We start from the raw sequence: 21,989 nt of genomic DNA on the forward strand, positions 1-21,989 counted from the left end.
CGTACTTTACAGAGATATAAACCCACCACAGACTTGAAGTTTACTTCTTTGGCAAGCTGCCAGACAGATAAGCAACATATGTGTGCTGTTAAACTTCTGAATAGCTGGCCTCATACCAAACACATGTCTAAGAGGATTAACTCTGATGATTAATACTCCAGTGACCTCTTCTGACTAGATTTACGCTTAGTTTAAGTCAGATTTAAGTGTAACAGATGGAAAAAGCAGTAAAATATTTACTCAGAAATTATTATGGAAGCCTACTGCCTGCATTTTTTAATCTGCCTGTTTTTAGGGTGCAGGAAAAGATTATGATTCTTTACACAATTTTTACTCTGCAAACCACACAAACTGAGGTCCAGAAAGGAAGAATACAGAATAAGCACCCTAACCCTTAAAAGCCGGAAAAGCTTAGTGGTCAAATCAGCCAAGGGCAAAACTGTGTTTAGGGGGGAAAAAATAAAAAACTGAACTGAAACACCAAATCAAACTCTTCTTTAATAAGCCATAACTCTATTCTCACAGATAAAAAGGCTAAACCTAGGGTTTGGATTACCACTGCAAGCTCCTGGCAGAAGAAAAAAGTAATACTTTTATCACATTAACAAAAAAACCCCAAACCAAACCAACCAACCAAAGAGGCAATCCAAACCCTCCATACTTTGTAATCAGTATTTGCATTTGACCACCAATATCTGTGACACATCTCAACTTGCAAAAAATCTTTATACCTTCTTAAAAATGCTCATTTCAGTGAGACCTCAGCAAGGCAGCGTTAAATCAGCAGTGATGAAGATACCGCCTTTCCCTCCCTGTGTACATAACAAATAGTATTCTCTACAGATATGCAGGAAGAGTTGCTGCCTTATTTACTAGTATAGAGAAATTTCTCTTTCATCAGAAATTTCCTTGAACATTTAGTTTTTATCCTATATGCACTGAGGCATTAAGTCATCAGTCACTAACTTGCAGCTCCTCCCCGTCGAGGTGATGATAAGTTCTCAGCATTGACAAGTAATTAACTACCTTGACTCTCCATGAACAAAGTTCTTAATTTATTTGTCTATTGAAGGGGAAAAAAAAGAAATTTGGATTCATCTGCTCAGATCCCTTTATGTTTAGCTACAGTTGTTATTTGTAAGCAGGTGGTGAGAGACATGGGAATTTTGTACACATCCAGATTCATGGCAACACAGCCTTACAATCATGCAGTTTAAGTACATCAAATCAATTTACAAATCATATCATTCTTGCCCTTCATATTATCAATTGCATTAATAGAAGTATCTATAGAGTATAACTTGTTTCATAAAACAAGCTTTTATTTTTTGTTTTTGAAGCTTGTTCTATAATGTGGGAGATAATCCCAACACAGTGCTCCTGACAAAGTACCAAAGAGGGTAGAAAGAAAAGAAGCAGGAAAGTGTTCTGAGCCTGGCAGAACTAGCTGCAATTATGATTTACCTTTTAAATTCCAGATCTCACAGTGAAGGTAGAAGAAATAAAGCAATAGTAATAAAATAATCATGAAACTGAAATCAGCTGAAACTGTGGACACTTGAAACTTCAGGAAAGAAGTGAAGAAAAACTGAGTTTGGAAGCTAGTGAAGAAGTTGGAAGTAAATCAGGAATACGCTACACAAGGTGTCTGTTCCTGGCAATAGCACAAACCTGACTATGGGAACAGACAAACCAGGTCAGACACCTTAATGAGAATGTGATTTTTATCTTTTTAATCAATTTTGAAAACCTTTTTAAGTACTCCTCAGCCAGTTCTGCAGTTACCGACCTTGTATAAAACTGCTTGAGGCCAGAGGTGAGAGGAGGGCAGTGGGTGCAGTGTGTCAGCAAATCAGGCATCACGCAACAAAAGCATCAGCCATACATTGACCAGTGATGTTCACTTTAACTCCATATAACATCTAACAATGCATTTTCTTTTTGGCATTATGTAGACAGAGCCTTTTAGATACTACAATCCTCCTTTTCTTTAGTGCAGAAAGGACAGGGGAGGTCTGTTTCCGTCAGAGACGCCAGAGAAAGCAAAAGGGAAAACATTCCCACTGCAGTCTCTCTAACCTAGCAACAGTTCAGGTGACCTCATACGAACTTTTCCACAATAGTGACTTACATATTTTCACTGTGACTGCTTGAAATTCCTGGTTTTCAACATTTTCCAAATGACAGATTTCAAACTATTTCAGTGGAAGCAGATTTCTCTGCAGTTCACATTTGTGGAGTGATATATGGCACAGATTTGCATTTTCCAGCCAACTCTTTGAAACATCTCTGTAGCAGAATGTAGATCCATGAATCGCAGACTGAAATCCACAGATCTAGCTCTACCTTGCATCTGACATGAGCAGCTGCTTTTTCTGACAGGCTCTAGCAACTGCAGTCAGAAGGTGCCTAGGAGTCTGCTAATACTATTGAATGTAAGTGAGAAAAAGAATTCATCTTCCTCTGTCAGAGAAACAATGATTATAAAGGACAATACAAAAGCCCTCCGTAATAAAAGCCTTATTGTTACCCCACTAAAGTAATGCACAAAGGAAGTGAGTGATTTAAAAGCCTGTTTTAACCATGGGAAGCAAGGGTACTTCCCATGCTATAACCCGCAACATACTATAAAAGAGTTGCATACCATTCTTCAGTGTAAGATAAATTCAGCCTAAATTTAGTTCAACAGCCATCTTCTCTCCACAAACGTCTTTCACTGTGCTCACTACTGAGCTACCTGTTAAGATGCTGTATCTGCTCCTAGTCTGCAGAAAATTACAAGTGGGAATACTTCAGATCTATGATCAGGTTTAACTCATGGTTACATGAATGCTTTCATCCAATCCTTGAGACAGAGACAGTGAAAACAAGCAGCTGATTCTAATACATAAATGTAAAGTGGCTTTTACTTGAAGCTTGAACTATTTATTCTCACTTAACTGTAAATGGGAAAAAAATGCATATAGTCATGAAATGACTTGGCAGAATATATAAATCACCTACCAGCACTGTTCTCAGTCAATGCACCAGGTTTCTCAAGATGGAAAAGGAAAAACAAGGCAATTGACAATAATATCAGTGTTTCTGTAGCTCAGCACAGAAGAAATGCAAGCGAAATGAAAAGAAGTTTCATCAGATTATGAACTTCAAGACCAGGTAATGCAAGCCCTTTGGACCTACAATTTATTAATATATAACCACCAAGCAGCAGGATGTAACCTGGACTTTACAATCTCATCCTAGAAAAACATGATCTATCTTTTGAGCAGCAGCAGTCCTGGGACTTCCACACCCACGGTAAAGCTACGCAGAGATTGCCTTTCTTCAGATAAGGTCTAACACACACACACACACACACACACACACACACACACAAAAAGAAAAAACTGAAAGTAAAACAGTAGAATGCTACCAATTTCCACCATTCCCAATAAATAATCTCTGCCCTGTAAAACAAAGGCAACTTAACAGGTACAGGACAGACTTCATTCCATGCATGTCAGCAGGACTTTGGCAAGTGCTCCATAATTCATCAGTTTGTAGAATCTGGTCCTTTCTACACCAAGTCTCTCTCTAACCATTCGTTTTAAACAAGCAAGAACAGCAACAAAAGCACAAACACACACACACACACACACAAACTGCAGGGATAAAAAAGAAGAATATTTTTTTAAAAGGTGAAAAAAAACCCCACCAAGAAACCTTAAAAACCCAACCCAACAACAAAATCAAGAAAAATCCAATCCAAAACAAAACAAAAACTCAGCCATCCCTGAGTTCTGATCATAGCAGAATTATGCGAAACATTAATTTCTTTATGTAATGGCAAGCTAGCACAATCAGGTCAAGTCAATTTGCAGTCTGATAAAAAGGCTATAACAGGTGCAAAGGTTTTTTTCTGTGACACTTGTGCAGACCCCATTTTATAATTAGGAGAAATAAACCAATATTGCAAGTGCTCAGTGATGAGCAAATAGAGACACAGCGATCCCTTGGGTGAAAACCAGGAAACATGGGAATAAACATTCTTGATTTTCAGATGATTGGACTCCTATAGCTTTTTGGGGGTAAATCTGTGCACACAGGCAAGGAAAAAAAAATCAGATGAGTGTGTTCACTCATGTGGTTCCTTTTCCCTGGCAACTTGCACAGAAAAGTCAGAAGCCCAGCCCTGAGGCACACACCTCATATTCCAAGCCACCAAGACACAGCAGGGTAGAAGTCATTCATGCCCAGTGAATTAACTTGTGAGGGAGATATCTTTCAGAGAACACTTCCTTTTTATTCTTTGTTTGTTGCTTATGGCAAAGCAAAGAAAACCCAGATCATTGGCTAGGAAAGAGACAACAACTGTATCAGAATAAACAGAACACCATGTTTCCTCTTTGTAAGCAAAATCATACAGTAGGCATGAAAATAGCAGGTCAGAAAAATTGTAACACAACACAAATGTCAAGTAAATACAAACACATCAGCAGCAAGAAAAAGGCACCTCAAGAATTCTGAAAATGGAAACCAGAAGTCAAACAAATCTTGGAGAGACTGAGAACAGACGCCAGGAGAGCATGACAATGCCCATAACTACTAAAGAGGCACAAATTCATCCAGACAGCCTTAGAGTGTAAACTAGAACTCCATTCCACTTTGCCACCTATAACATTTAAATTAACCAATTAAATTCATAACAAAACAAAAGAATCAAAGAATATTCTCAAGTTTACTTTGTCTATCACAGCCTAAATATTCATTACAATTACATGCAACATTGGTAATGTAAAACTTTAAATATCTTATACAGGTTACAGGTCTAAAATGCATTACTATTGCAGTAACTTGTTTCCAGTATTATTTTACAATATTTTGGTAAAAGTAATAATATTACACAAATATTATACTTTCCAAAGAGCTCAAATCTTCAGCAGACACTAAGATGGAATGGACTAGATTACCAGCAGATATGGCTGAGGCAAAAATTGGGTTTCTCTGTTTTAATTTTTAAATAAGTTGCTGCTTTGTTTTAGCAGTCTTTACTCTGAATTACATGGGTATTATAGTATGCAATTATTTTATGCTTTTCTCTTTTCAAACATTTATTGGAATTTCATATTACTTGTAAAAGACCATTATATTTTTAAGGCAGAATCACACTGACAGACACAATGAAAATTATTTCCTTGCAGGCATGATAAAGTCACCCAAAACAGACAAGAAAAATAATTTGTTTCTGGCAAAGTAATGAAAGTTATTTAATTATATTTTTGATCTTCCATTTGATTCTACTGATGACAAACCCTACAGCTTTATGTACTTTAAAAATAAAGTTTCTGTGCCAAAAGAAAAGAAAGAAAAAAGACCAGAAGCAACTAGAATGAAGAGATGAATACATCTTCTACAGATGAATACATCTGTAGAAGAGGAAGCAGGGATGGAAGTATGCGATCATGGTTGCCCAAGGGTGAAGCTAAAGAAAAATAAACAGAAGTCAACGTGAGATGATACAGTTTAATGGAAGTAGTTCCTAATATCATCTCTCTAATCTCAAACTTTTCACAAACTTAACCAATCAATCATTTAAAAGTGTTGGGCTGCATTTTCCTGGTCTTAGATGCGCCAGTGAATAATTGTTATAAAATCTGCTACTAGGAGCATCTCCCCATATATGACCCATTTCATGAGAGGCTGAAATGTGTCCCAACACACAGTAGAGACTCTGGACCTTGTTAAATATTGCACAGCTGCAAAAGAGGAGAAATCAGGCTTCTGTCCAGGCAGGACTCAGACTCCTGCACTGACATAACGTAGCTGAACTACTGAGGGCTCACCCTCTGACAGGAAGGCCAAATGATTTTTTAGCCTGTGGCTGGTATCCTCAAATAATTATGTTTTTATACATCATCCACACTTTTGATTAAGAATCCTAGCGTACTCTCTTCCAACAAAAGCCTAATTCTCATTTCAGTCACTAAGGCATTCCCTCAAGATCTGGTACAGAGCAGTTGACCCACCAGTTTCACAACAGAGTCATTTTTAGGGCTGGAAGAAGCCAGGAGCACTCTAACCTGACCTCCTGTAGTGCACAGGCCATGCAGTGCTCCCCACTGCTACTTTAGAAAGTCCTCTCAGAGTGAAAGCAGGGATGGACCTGTACACGGCGTGGGCTTTAACTGATCAAGGAATAACACTGGAGCCTACAAATGTTTTTACACTTAGTAACCACAGCCACACTAAGGAGCCTAATAGATCTACCTGTATCAGTTCCCAAAACAAAGTACAAGACAAGCCCTAATGAAAATCTTTTAAAAAGCAGCCAAATCCTAAGACTTGGGTACATGCCCACTGCAGTTAATGAAAACACTGCCTGAAAATAAGCACTGTAAGGTCTGTATCACTAATAGCTATATCACAGGACTTTAGAGATACCACCCACATGTTCAGTGTGTGGCAAAGACCACACTACGAGCTGGTGCCATGCTGTACAACTCCACTGGGTTGCACATCAGTAAACAGGAATGAAATGGGGGAGCAGTTAACATTATTTAATTATTTACATAATCTGCTGAATCACATGCTGAAGAAAAACAGAAGTCTTTAGTGGTTAAAGGTAAGAAAGCACAGATAGGGTCTATTTTGGAAAGGTAAAATTCTGCAACCTAAACTACGGTGATATCATATCAGAGATACACAAATAGTTTTAATTCTTTAGCTTGGGAGACATGATCCAAACAAAATACCACCAACAATTCAGGCAGGAGGATGGGTTACAAGCTTCACCTTCAAAAAAATGTGGGCTACAAAAGCAAAGTAGAAAAATAGCACTCTAGGTAGGGGTAGCGAAGCCTTGCTCTTTCCACAATGACATTTGCCAAAACAGAAGCTGCAGATGAACCAAACCATGAATAAAGGGGATAAATATTTAGGGTTTAGTACTTAAATATGTTTAACCATCACCACTTCAGCTAAAATTGCCTTCCAGTTTCACACTGACCAAAATCAAAAGATTGCTATTAAACTGACTTTCAGAGAAAACAGTAATGCAGTAGTGCAAAGCATTCAGTGAACAGCCATCCAATCCTATCCCCACCAGTATTTTGACACTTTCCTTCGTTATCTACAAACTCCCAATGTTTTTCCCCATTTATCAAGTATTGAGCTATTAGTCTCATTCCATTCCAAACAACAATAGTATTAAAATAAAGAAAAAACTTAAGGAAAACATCACATTGCTTGCCCTCAGCTGAAATATCATCCAGTTCTTTCATCTGTGACTAACCAGGCTGCTTTGCATGGTATGCTTCAGTGGAAAAGAGAACTCTACTATTTTTGTGTTATTGATATGTAAGCATAATGGCACTGGTTAGTTAAAAAACCAAACCAAACAAACAAAATGCCAAAATCATCCATGCCAACATCCCAAATGTATTTAGAGACAAAACCAAAATACTGATGCTTATACTGTAAAATGCCCAAGCCCTTTTGCCGGGGCACTCTATTCTGTTCTCTGTGCTCTCAAATCATCAGTGAGCTGTTAAAGATGCTCAGTTTAGCAGATAGCAGGCTATAACCATGCAGACAAGCCACATGCACACTGAATTCTCTGCAGAGGGCAAATAGTATGTCTGAACTGTGAAAAACACAAGGTTAAAATTTCTGGCAAGACAATTAATGAGATTTCTCAGTATTATTCATGAAGTTATAGTCAGGTTCAGCTTGGCTAACTGGACTCTTACTAACCATGCTCACCTGTGGTAACCACTGCCATGAGACAAGGCAGGAGTATTTCCAAGGAGGCTGGAAGCACTGCTGGCCTTCTGCATGGTGTGGGCAAACGGGCATCCTTCAGATGCACTCACTCTGCTACCTGTCAGCTGATGTTTTGTGAGGATGTCACAACTCCATGATGAACTCTCTAGGTCTGGAAAGGTACCTTGCCAGTTCAAATAGGCTTTATTAACACAAAATAGTCTTCATCATGTTTGTTGATAATGAATCATGACAGCAATGAGCAGATGATTTGTTTCTAGTGGGTTCAGTGACTAAAGGTATGGTTTTTCTAGCCTGAGGCTATCTCAAAAACACTTGTACTGCATGTTATGTCCCCTGAAATGATAGCTGCTCCTCAGATTTCAGTGTGGTTGTCCTTTCTCAAGCTCTTATCAACAATCACCTTCAATAAAAGTTTATTGGTTAGCAACACTGATTTATAAACTCTCCTGTGGTGACTTGCACTGTCAACTAACATGCAATTTCAAGGTGCATTTGCACTGTATTGTTGAGCAAAGGTATCCCAGATTGTGTTCTATTTTTGTGTCCACAGGCTTTTAACCCCAGTGAGGTTTTTAACCTCACTATCACTTACTGAGAATCACTCTCTAGAGGCCTGGAGACCATAGATTAGTGCTCCTTGCGGTAAAGGGCTTGCCTTACTCCCACAGAAGATGGGATAGTTTTGAAAGTATCAAGGAAAAAAACATATATATCATTAATGAAATTCTGATGTGATTTACTATGCTGGCTAATTCCTAAGTTTTATAATACACTTAGAAGTCATTGGGTAATTCAGTGGAAAACCATTAAAATTACTATAGAATATTATACCTATACCTGTTTCAAAGAGAAACAGCCTAAAACAGTGTCCATCTGAGGCGCAGATGGGGAAGAATTGTTTAGCATGAATAGCTGCTTAAATAAGTACATGCATGGTGAACACTAACACCTGTTACTGTGAGCTGACAGATCATCATTCCTCATTCAGTGACAACACTCTAGGAATACACCACTGAAGCTCATTTCACCTATTCACCCTGACACAAACAGGTCCCCAAAAAAAACAGGCAGGCAATGGTGATTAGGGGAGAATTTTCAGAATTACACCTATGTTAGTCCTCCTACGTCCACACATCTCTCTGCAAACGGTGACAAGATCAAGATACTTCAGAAAACCTTAACATGCCAAAGAAAAGGATGCAGACAAAAAGTTAAAGGCTCTGACCAGAGTAAAGAGGCATCTTGGCCCAGTTCCAAAGCACCCCTTGGACCCAAAAGGCTTCTCAAAACATTAGAAACATGTATTTCTAGGCAGAAATTAAATTAATCAATAGCAACTACCCCAATGTCTTTACAGGCTTCAGGCTAGAAGGCATCTGTGCTTCTGAAACCTGGCTAATTTCTTCAGCTACAAGGACCCAGGAAGGAAAGACACAAAACACAGCAGGCAGGACTACAAAAGCCATTTATTTTCCAGCTGCACTAAGCTCCCCCAAAAGGGGAAGGACCTCTGTGCTTCTCCTCAAGTTCACTTGCCCTTGTAGAAGCATTCATGATCTTACCATGGCTGATCTTACATCAGATATTCTGGGGATCTCTGGGGCAGAGAAGGGAAAGCTGTATCCAAGTCTAGCGCCTGCTATTTGCTATATATTCAAAAGTCCACAACTACTGACATATTGGAAGATAAACAAGAAGACAACCTACTTTGGATTGCCTGATCTAGAAGACAAAAGGCATGAATCTACCCCATTCTTTTTTACCTAACGTTATTACCTAAATTTCAACTGTAGGAAACTACATGTCATACAAGAAGCCAGCACCTGAACTACAGGGATGATAAGTTTAAGAGCTAGAAAAAACCCCCTAAAAGATCTAACAATGCATTTTTGTGAGATACAGTTTACATTCACTCACGGAGAAAAAGAATTAGAGATGCCAGGACATTCCTTACCCACCCTAATCATCTTCATTAGCATTTATAATTTGGTCTTAATACATACTCCATCACACAGCAAGGAATCACATACTACAGTAAATTAAATGAAGGTTAATGAGGGAAAAATTCAGTGTCAATGAGAAAAAGATATCCAACTTCAACAAAACAGTCTAAACTGTTGTCAGACCCTGTACTTTTGGGATGCCTCATGCATTTTTATCAGGAAATCTCACATTTTCAGCCAACTTTTTCTGGTGCTGATTTGCTTAATTAGATTTCTTATTAGAACCACAAGTATTTTGCTTTCATTTTTATGATATTCTCTTCTTTCTAAGTGACACAGGAATCAAGTACTTCTTGGTTTAAACTAAAATTCAAGTATTTTGGTTTATTAAAAGCATATCATAAATTTAAATGGGTAACCCCACTCCAATTCTACTATGGAGGTGAGAGACCGACATTAATATAAAACCAGAAAGTCTGATTGAAAAGAGTACTGCAGATGTTAGCACAGATACACATACAACACCAAACACGAGGACTCTAAAGTGTGAGCCTGATTTATCAAGTAAGAACATAAGTGCTTTAAGGATTTTTTTATATGCCAGTAAACCCTATTTTTTAAGTTAGTTTTCACTTAAAATTCTGTTTAATATATCTTGCAAGCATACGCATTACTTAATGGATTTTAAATCTCTCAAAACCAGAAAGGGTATAGGCTTCATGCAGTGCAAGAGCACATTATGAAGAAAATCTTGATAAATCAGGCATGTCAACACACCCAGACAGTATTAAATGAGAGAGGAAGGAGCCAAACACCCTCCCTCTTTATCACACACATTCAAATTAGGAATGATTATTGTGGGCATTTTACTTATGTGTGGCACTGGCTCAGGACACAGGAAACAGGCAGGAGCCAGGACCATTATGGACTTCACAGAGTAAAGCCAAGACCTTCTTCTCAGCAGACTGGAAGCCACAGGAATGGCATTACACGTTATCCATGAGAAAACATCACCAAGAATCTGAAGGCATCAGCTGCTGAGGAGCTTTAAATGCTGCTCAAGAGATAATTCAATGCAAACATGCTTGAGGCTGCCCTGTAAGTACTGATGGGGCATTCAGCAGTGATTGCAAGATTTTGTAGACATGCCTGAGCCAGCTGCACACTCAGCAGAGCCTACAACACCCACACAGGAAGAAACAGGATATATTAGTCTACCTTATAACATGAACTGCCACAGTTATACTAGAAGTGGCAAGAGGCACAAATACTTCAAATGCAAGCAACAAAAAAACCCTGGCGATTTAGAGATGGTCTTTTAACCAAGAGAAAAACTTCCATCTCCTTGTCAAAAACAAAGAAACAGCAGCATTAATGATACCAAATGTCCTCCAGGTTCTTTGTATTGAAGAGCTTTTCCTATCAAAAAGGGTGACAAGTCTCACAAGCTCTTTTCAGTGCTACAGCACCTAATGACTAACTTCAACTCTGGACCTTATCCTGCTGCTGTCACTTCGCTGTTTACAAGGTGGTTACAAGCCTTCTTCTCCCTACCAGCCACCAACTTTTCAGACACTTACAAAAAACTAGTACATTAGGCTTTTCCTTCTCTTGTCAGTTAAACTGAAACCAAACTAACTGGTGAAAAAACAAATAAATATTTTTTCAAAAAAATACAAGCAAAGAGCATAATGAAATAAGCTTTGTATATTTGTATATAAAATTGTATGTTTAGCACTGCATGATCACACAAGCTGTTGGCAGATTCTGCTGAAATAAGGGTATCTGTCACACCTGAAAGCACCCCCCCCACCCCGGAAACACAAATTTGGAAGTATTTGACTAGAGTTTCCTCCTCACAACTGATGAAAACCAGAACAAAGATATCTTGGACTCAGTGAAGTCAGTAGGACTTTTGCTGCTGATGTTGCAGAAAGCCAACTTTTCATTCTGGCAGAACCTTAGCAGAGCTCAGTTTCACCTCTGTGCTGACAGCCCCACTTGCTGGCTCCCCCAGTGAGAATACAACTTTCAGGTACCACCAGCAGAATGTGGAGCATCACCAGCATGGCACCTAGAGAAGCTTTGGGAAGTGGAGAGCGACTACATGGTATTGCTCTGGGCATCCAACCAGCTGCCTTTTAGCTATACACAGGCATAGTTCTCTTAGAAGTTCTCCCTACATCTTACAGAAAACCAGAAGAATGCAACTGTGTTAAAAATACAATGTGTTAAAAAAATAAAAGGGGAGAGAGGAAAAAAAATCCATTAAAAAAGCAAGTAAGGCTATCTTCATGTATTACCACCCTGACTTTTTACCATTTCCGATTCTAAAATGAGTCAGAGAGGTCAAGGAAATCTGAGGACACCAGATAAAGTCAGACCTGCCACACCACAATTTCTCTGGTCACCTCCTCCCAAATAGGAAGGCCAGTGGCATAGTGATAATTGGTGAAATTACCAGCATAGAGAGAGCACCCCCTAACAGTTGCTCACTTGACACATGTTGGCACTGTGCTTCCCAAAGAGAGATGAGAACACTCAACTGCTAGCAAGCAGACTTAGCATCTCCTCTCTTGTTTATTTGACTTCCCAGCCAGGAAAATCCTGCATGCAGCTTACAGAGCCATGTTCCTCCAAATAATTGTCTTCTGAGCCAGCATAAGCTGCAAAGCAACAAGCAAAGCAACAAGGCGGGAGAAACACCTACCATAACAAAAGTGGAAGGGACTTGTCTCCCTTGTGTTCTAATTCTAGCCCTGAAGAAACAAAAGTGGTTGTTTCTAAGTTATTCTAAGCAATCTGAGTTATTCCTGCAAGCTCACCTGACCCCTGCACTTCAGGATAAATGCTGCTGAATTAGCACACAGTGTGAGAAGGAAGAGTGCACTCTCCTGCCAGGAACAAAAAAGCACTTTCGCAGTCACAGCTGCTGTACATCATAATTGACAAAAGCACAGGCCTACTTCTCACCTTCGAATGACATACAGCATGTAAAGGCTGTTCTCCCCTTACTCACATGCATGTCGTGCATATGTATCTGATGTAGAGAATGCTATCAGGCCATGTGCCATCATTTCTGCTTCTGAGTCAGTAATATATGGCAAGTAGTAATAGCACAGCATATAATAGTATACAAATTATATTCACTCTTTAGATTCAACTGCTTCTGTACAGCATTGCTTTGCCTTCCATGAACTTCCTCTGCAACAATATGAATGAAGAAATCATTATGGACATCTACTGACACAGGCACAAGCAGATCTGGTTGATCACTCCTTGTTGCCCTACAAAAGGATGTCACCAAGTGCTGACTTCAAAGCAAGAGCATTTCCAACTCAGATTGTGGTTGCCCCAGGTCTTCTAGCAAACTAAATTCAATCTCACAGCAGCTGGGAACAGATCAGCCAGCAAAAGATGAACGTGTTTAGGAAACTGCTTGACCAAACATTTTTTCCCCACCCTAAGCAGGGGGTGATAAAATTACATGACAGAAATATTACCATGCAATAATGGAAGACATGAGAGATCATTGTGAATCATCACTCCCCATGTTCAGAGCCAGAAAAACAGACATGGAGGCATTGATGCATGCAGGCATGGAGGCATCTGTGTACCATGATCTTAAGCTGCACCAGGGGAAGTTCAGGCTAGACATTAGAAAAAACATTCCTCACAGAAAAAGAAGCCCATTCCAATGGCTTGGCATTGGAATGTGCTGCCCAGGGAGGTGGTGGAGTCACCATCCCTGGAGGTGTTTACAAACAGACTGGATGCAGCACTCAGTGCCATGGTTTAGTTGGTAAGGTAGTGTCAGGCCTTAGGTTGGACTTGATGATCTCCAAGTCTTCTCCAGCCTAGTTCATTTTGTGATTCTGATCATGTCATTTGTTGGCTATAATGTAAATATCACATCCTCATAAGAGGATGCACTAGATTTGACAGAGCAGTTGGTCTGCTAGGTCCAGAACCACAGTAACAGAGTACACTGAAGGTTTTGCCTGGCATGTAAGTGCCAAAAACTATGTTCACTGATATCAAAAATCAGAGGTGAAATTGAGCTTATTATAAAGCAGTAAATGAATGCCCAGAAGCAGATGCCTCTTGACATATGCTTGACATAAGCAGAAAAAGTCCACCTCGAGTGAATCAAACACTTCCATGTTCTCAAGCCAGGCATACAGACACTAGTGAAAGTACTATTTGCACACAGCTCCGTTTCCTTGTTAATATGCAAAGACTTATTAATGCATCAATCTTCTTTAAATTATCTTGACCATGCTATTGTCAAAAGCAAGTTATGCTTTATCACACATGTCCTTGACCACAGGATTAGGTCCAGAGACACAGGGTAGGAAGAGTGAGAATTTCATTTCGCTACTGCTTCTTCTCTCAATGCAAATAATGACTTAAAAGTTTGACCTCTGACTAAATGAATACCTGGCATGTTGATAGTCTTGGAAAATGACAGCTAAATTAAACATATATAAATGGTGTCACATAACAAGTTTAACCACTTATTTTTAAACTTGGAAGAGTCTGAACAATTGAAAATATCTGGGTTGGGCTTACAAATTCCACCCTTTTTTTGCACTCAGTCTGCATAGCTGGTAGAAGTAGGTGGCATGAAATGATTAAAAGAAATGTTAAGATTTAGAAGAAATTTGAAACAGAAAGAAAAAAAAAATCCAAAGAAGAATAGGAAAAACTTCCTATACTAGCAATACTAATGAGAATATAGAAAGTAGCATAATACTGTTTTTCATTTATGGTGCAGAGCAGGATGGAACAGCCATAGGATGGAAAAAACCCTCTATGCATTATAGTAAAATTGAACAATTAGTGCTAGCATGAATTAACAAAACATATAAGAAAAATTAGCCTAACCCTAAACTCACTTAGCAGTTTCTCCCTGAATCAGCAAACTTTTACCCACAAAGAACTGGTGTCAAATAGACAAGTTTTGCATTTTCATCACATGTATATACAAAAGGAAATTTCTGTCAATCCTAAACATCTTCATTGTTGAAAGAAGAAACAAGTGATATTAAAAGAAATCTTATTCTGACTTCATTGGTATTAACAAGTAACTTTTAGAGGTAATTATTTCTATCACTTTGCAGTCTTTTCTTCAGGCAGTCTGAAGAAAAGCCACAGACAAAGAGAACCCAAACACAGCTATGTACTTCCAAGTATTTTCCTAGACAGTCTCTTGACATAAACTGGGGAAGGGGGGGAGGGAGATGAGGCAAGAGAAAGACTATTTCAAGGACAGGTATACAAGATTGCAGCACATCTAACAAGAAAGGTGGATGTTCCTCCCAGTGCCCAACTGACAGCAGCCAGCTGGGTTCATCCTCAGTCATTCCCTGCTGTGGAGCCTACTGGAAAAGTTGTGGTGTTCCTCAGTGGGGCTGCCCCACCACCCCTCCAGTTATGCACAACATAGTTAAAAATCAACAACACCAGCAAAAGTGAAGATGCTGAGAAGAAATGTAGCTTCTTATTTGACTTCTCCAGTTCAGGAACTGGAGAATCTGCAGCTGAGACACAAGTGGAGGCTGCAGGACAGGAAGGTTCCATTCATTCCTCTGCTGCAGGCAGCTCTCTCTACAACCCAGACAGATCCCTCCACCTCTTCAAGCTCATCCAGTTTGTCCTTCTCTGGAAACACACATACTACAGCAAAGTGTTCAGACACCATGGAAGAGAAGTGTCTTGACAACATGCCCAGTGACCTGGGCTGTCCAAGACCCAAAAGTGACTTAAGCATCAGGCTGAGTGGAAGAAGCCATGTGTGAGAAAATACAGCCTCTACAGAAGAACACCAACCAACAGCTGGGTGTGGAAACCAGCACTGGCAGACTAAAGATCAGGTTCAGGCCAGACCCAAAAAGGCTACACAGTAAAAATGATGCAAAACTCCCAGGCCAATACATCTCTCCCTACCCTGAGCCACCCAGGTCACCTTCACCCCATGTCAAACATAGGATGTGCCTTATGAAACTACACAAGAAAGCTATGAAGGCCACTAAGAAGCTTTCCCTGCAGCACAGAGATGGCAGAATTCCTTAATTGCAAGGCCAGTAACATGGGATCATGTGCTGCCTCAGATTTTGGCAAGAGGGCTTCAGTACACCAGAAAAAATTTCAATCAAACTTTGAAAGTCTACCATTTAAACAAGCTAGACCATTTCTTTAATTAATGAACTCATAAAAATTCCATGAAAACAAAAATAAAATAAACCACACAACCATCTAGTAAAATCAAATATTTAAAGAAATAAACAGCAGTTTCTTAAATCCAGCTCAGGGAATGCTCCTTCAATGCCAAATGCTGAAACAAAGCAACTGCAGCTTCCACTTATAGTATCACCACACAGGGATGCAGCAACACATATGGATGGTGGCAGACAAGCTCTGTGTACTCTCTGAAACACAGAGCCCTATCCCTGCATTTTTACCTCAGGTTTTCAATCGCCTTGTTACTCAATACATGTCAGTAAGCCAAGTATCGCAATCATTAAAATACCAACTTTTCACACAGATTACATACGCAGCAACAGTCTTAAAACCAAAGACCTAAATCAGCCAAATTCAAATAGTCCTAGTAAATGTAGGATTTTCAAAAACATAACACTTTTGAAAAAAAACAAAACAAGCAACTCATGTCATACAGATACCTGTCACTGTTAGTAAGGCATCTACACTGTCACAGACTTTCTTCTGCTTACACCTTGACACCCTTTTTGAGAACTACAGTGGTGCAAACACAACTCTGAGGTCAAGAGCTTCCTGGTCATTTGCTGTGGCCTCCTGTTGATAAAATGGGCGTGAAAAATGTCATAAAGAAATATGTATCTACTTAAATGATTCACATGTAGAAACATAGAATGGATTAGAGTTTGAAGGGAGCTTAAAGATAGTCTCCTTGTCTTCAGCCATGACTGCAGGAAAAAGAAAAGAGGAAATGGCCTTAAGATGAGACAGGAGAAATTAAGATTCATTGTTAGGGTGGCCAGGCATGGGAATAGGTTGTCCAGGGAGGTGGTGGAGTCCCCATCCCTGCAGTTGTTCGAGAGGTGTCTGGATCTCATGCTGGGTGCTGTGATTTAGGGGTTACACTGATAGGACTGAGTGGACAGTTGGATTGACTGAATTTGAAGGTGTCTTCCAAACGTGATGATTCTGTGATTTTTCCAACTCTCCTGCCACGGGCAGGGACTCCTTCCACTAAATCAGGTTGCTCAGAGATCCATCCTGCCTTGCCTTTAACATTTTCAGCCATGGGGCATTCATAACTTCTTTGGGCGATCTGTTCCCGTGCCTCACCACCCCCACAGCAAAGAATTTTTCCTAATATCCAATCTAAACCTATTCTTTTTCAATTTGAATCCATTCCTCCTTGTACTATAACTACATGCTCTCATAAAAAGTCCCTCTCCAAATCTCCTGTAAACCCTCTTTAGGTACTGGAGGTGCTGTAAGGTCTCGCTGGAGCCGTCTCTTCCCTAGGCTAAAGAACCCCAGCTGTCTCCGCCGGATTTTCACAGGGGAGGCGCTCCAGCCCTCTTTAATGCTCAGTGTCCAGCATCGCTTCTGTTTTCGGATCTTTAAAACCTGTTATGTTTCTCTTGGGAGGGGAAAAAAGCAGAGCAGGAGGAGGCAAAAAAAAGGTCATTTTTCATATCAGTACCAAATATTTGTTTGCCGACGCTGGTATTTTTAAAGGAATGAACAAGGTCGGGTGTTTGCCCGCAGCGCTCAGCGAGCACCGGGCGCCGCCCAGGGGAGCTCTGCTGCCCGCGGCTGGTGGAGCCTCCGGCTGCCTCCTCTCCCTCCGTATCCTCCTCCTCTTCTTCCTCCTCCTCCTCCTCTTCTTCCTCCTCCTCCTCCTCTTCTTCCCCCTCCTCTTCTCCCTCCTTATCCTCCTCCTCCTCCTCCTCTTCTTCCTCCTCCTCCTCCTCCTCCTTATCCTCCTCCTCTTCTTCCTCTTCCTCCTCCTTATCCTCCTTCTCCTCCTCCTCCTCCCCTTCTTCCTTCTCCTCTCCCTCCTCCTCTCCCTCAACCTGAGCCCAGCCCGAGCTGTAGCTGCCCGCTATTCCGGCGTGTCAGAGAGGACGCTCCTATTTTAAAAAATACTGCTCTAAACCACTATTTTTAGCTCTTGCCTTCTTATTGTTCACGCTGGAAAACAAATATAGGAGCCAAAAGAGAAATCCCCTTTCCTCTGGCGAAACTGCGCTAATTACGCCATCATTAGAGAATTAACTTAATGGAATCACAAAAGGCGTCTGGGCTAACTGTGGGCCTGGGGGAACAACTGTCTGGCTGATTTTGTAACAATCCTTAGAGAAATCAAACTGATAAACGCTTAATTCCCTCGCTGTACGAATCAGCGTTGCCCATTACATTAAAGGGATAACCCTTCCATAACCAATGAAATAACCTGCTTCCAAGACCTATTTAACATACTATTACCAAAGTTTATTTCTGAGCAACATTTGTGTGGCAAACTATCAGTGAAATTGAGAACCTTTATGTTTTTCTATTAAAAAAATATTCACACACAATTTATGAAAGAAAACTATGCACAAAGCATGGAGATTTTGGCTCCTTTGTTTCCACTTACCATTACAGCTAAAACTGTCTATAATTTTAAAATGCAAGCAAATACGTATTACAAGTACTTACAGTGTTTTATTTTAACTTAGAAAATGCAAACTAGTAGATGATTTCTCATTATCATTTCCTGATTTTACAGTAAATCCAAGAAACAACAGCAGTAATGTTACCTTTAATAAATCTAGCCTGGGACAGAATAGTAGCACATTCATCACATCTTCAGGGTGGAAGGCATTAGGAGAAAAATAATGAATGTGAAAGCTGTATTTGTACAAACTGAGAAAAAAAAACTTGCAGAAACAAAGAAAATTAAAATTAAAGAAATAAATAAACAAAAGGAGAAGTATGTGGCCTGCCAGATTGATCCTATCTTGGCAACTGTTGGTAAGAAGGTATGCTTAAAAATTGGAGTACTGCAAAGCTAAAACACTGATAAAAGGATGAAAAAGTGTAAATCCAGTTGGGAAACAAGGAAGAGGATATAAATTCCTTCTTCTGAAAAAGGTCATTATTTTACTATCCCTTGCTCCTGAACAACTCTCATCACACTTTACTTCTATAAATTACCTGTGTCGTAATAAGGAGTCACATTTTACATTTTCAGCAGAATTCATGACCATTAATAACATGTAGGGAAGTTGTTTAGAAATTGAGAAGAGCAGGGAGCAAAGGCCTACTCCTTCTAAAAAGTAACACCAAGGCTGTTGGAAGAATTAGATGTCTGAACTACTGGATCTGCTGCTTTGTGCATACAGAGGGATTCAGAGTTAAGGTCTTCTGAACCTAACCTACAGATATTTTCATTAGTAATACTGAGAAATCTGTCATTCTGAAACTCAGTTTAAAACAACTCACTAATGTTTTTAATTATTTTTTTAGGAATGGCAGTAACACTCTACCCAGACTTATCCAAAGGCTGTCCAAAGGGCCATGCTTTCCAGCTGACAAGGGTCTGCAGAGAAATTTAGTACTGCCAGATACCCAGTGTATCTGTTCTTTTTTTTCAGTAATCTGTTGAAAGCTAATCTTCATTGAAAGCTAATCTTCAGTATCACAAGTAAGGCATTGTCCTCAAAAAAAAAAAAAAAAAAAAAAAAAGAGAAAAAGAAAAAGAAAAGAAAAAAAGACTACTGTCTCTACTCCTGTTGCATATACAGTAAATATTCTACAGTACCCCATTTTGGAGCAAGAAAGAAAAGCAGAAGCAGGTTTTATACAGTCACTATAGTAGGACTATGCATCATGTTGCAGAAAATAATACATTGATAGAATAAATGCCTTAGGCATATTCAACTTCCTGACAGAAAAATGCTTACTATTACATCAGTCATTCTACAGTTTGATCCAGAGATCCCAAAGAAGTGGCTGTTTTCCTCACATCATTTTTCCCTCACATCAGTTTGAATTACGCTGCAGTTTGGAGTGATTTCACACAAACCCCTCCCTAGGTAGATCACATAGTGTACTTACACCTATCTGAAAATGAAAATACTTTTATCAATTAAATGTTATAATGTAGGCTGTTTTAGAAAATAAGGTTTTTTGTCACATCAATTTACTCATCTTTGTTTAATTCTTGACTAGGTATCCTCCACTCCTTTTCTGTTCTGTTCTAGATGAGCAGAACATCCTGGCAGTGGTTGACCTGGAGTCAATCAGTATCATATTCCATGATTTCTCATATCTATCTGATGCCAACTACTATGACAAAAAACTAAGTGAATACTCAAGTTTGAATGTGAGCTTCAAAGAAGAGGAAAAAAGGCATTCACATTAATACTTCCTGCACTCAGGAATATCCTACAACAAACTACTCTTTCCTATTCTACTGTTAGATCTTGCATTTAAAAAAACTGCACTAGCAGAGGGGCTGAAAGATTGACTAATAAAAGGGAAGAGATCTGACATCTGTCCAGGATGCAACAGTGCTCTTGAAAACACAAGAACCTTGTTGGCATGTTGCAGTATTCGTTAAAAATAAAAGGCAGTAATTGCTTTTTCATAGTAACACAGTAAATTCACCCAGAAAACACATAGCAAGGGGAAGCACATGCAAGCACCTAAGCACACCATATGCTAAAAGGAGGATTCCCAGATCATGATGAGGTAATGGATGAGCTATTGCTGAGAGCCAAAAAGAAATCCCACTGAAGTATGTTTTTAATACACATAATATCATTATAAATTTGCTACAGAATAGCCACTGATATTCTGCTATGCGCAAAGTAACCTTGCTCCTATTAGTCTGATTTAATCCTTGGAAATGAGCTCCACATTCCATCCCATTATCAATTTGGTCTCAAGACTAAACAGAGAAAAATGCCACTTTAGAAATGCTCCTGAGTTTGTGTTTCTGTATGAAGTTTATGATTCCTAGCTGTCATAATTTCAAAGATAATCTGTACTTTGGTATTTCATGATGAAAATTTGGCATTAAGGGCAGACATATACCATGGACTCAATACCATATGTTACTAAACACAAAGAACATGCACTTTGTTTTTTCGAAGTGAAAACAATTCATATCTAAAGAAGTTAGAAAAGGTATTTATGTTGACTCATAAAAAGATTCAACATCAGAAAATAAAAGCCCTAGCTTTTCATAGCAGTGTCACCAAGAGGCACTGGACAAAAAATACCTCTCTGTTTCACAACAGCGTATGGTCTCTAGTGCTAACTATCCATCTGCTTTCACCTCCCATCAAATCAAGACTGCCAAGTGACACCACCTGTAAGTCTGCTTTTAACTATCCTTTACAGTCAGAGGATCAAATCAAAATTCCACATATTTCAAGGATCTAAGAAGTACAAGGCACATGTGTTGTTACAAGCAGCAGCCTGCTTTTGAACCCCTCCCTTCATGCCTTCACGCCTTCACCACTTTATTTCAACACGAACCTGCAAGTCAGCATCTGTACCCACCTATCTGCCACAGAAACTGGCACAAAAAGCGGTAGGAATGTGAAAGCTGAACATCACAACTGAACTGTGAGTGAAAAAGTAGAAAGACAGATTTCCTTCTCTTGTTACCTTGGATGCGTCACTACTTGTTTCTTCAAATATAAAATCCAGACAGTTATGCCACCTTTCTTTTCTAAAACAACCTATATGAAGTTGTATATTTATGACTCTCAATCTGTAGTAGTATTTTAATTTTCAAATAGATATATATATACACCACGTGCTCTGCCCAGGGAGGGTTTTGTGTAAAATCACTCCAAACAGCAGCTTAATTGAAACTGCTAAGTGTCTCTTCTCCTTCATTTATCCTCCTAAGGCAGTGAAGAAGAAACAATTTCCGTAGAGGGACCAGAGCCCTGTTTTGTTTTTCTTGATCTTGCATTTATAGTTGCAGCTGATCATCAGTGAGTCCTGGTAGCTAAATTACAACAGCTCCTCTGTATGCAGTCAGCAAGGATATGAAAGGAAAATGCCCTCACTGCTACCTCCTCCCCCATCCCCAGAAAAAGAAAAAGAAAGAAAGAAAAAAAGGAATTCTCTCTCAGAGCCAAACCTCAGCTTACACAACATGAATCAATGCTTCTCTCTTGGTCAGGTTTCATGGGATCCCAATGCCACAGAAATGCACAGGATTTGCCTTGCGTATGCCCTGTTTCTTTTAAACCTGCTCACGCCCTCCCCTCTGAAGTGGGTTTA

The 21,989-nt window shown here is 39.5% G+C and overlaps 1 protein-coding gene across 6 annotated transcripts in view; it reads right to left on the reverse strand.

Annotated features, from left to right (window-relative positions):
• COBL (cordon-bleu WH2 repeat protein) overlaps positions 1–21,989 on the reverse strand; it is a 256,101-nt gene that overhangs the window by 119,998 nt on the left and 114,114 nt on the right. The gene's annotated exons all lie outside the window — the stretch shown is intronic.

Source organism: Catharus ustulatus, chromosome 1 (assembly GCF_009819885.2).
Source record: "Catharus ustulatus isolate bCatUst1 chromosome 1, bCatUst1.pri.v2, whole genome shotgun sequence".
Lineage (NCBI taxonomy): Eukaryota > Metazoa > Chordata > Aves > Passeriformes > Turdidae > Catharus > Catharus ustulatus.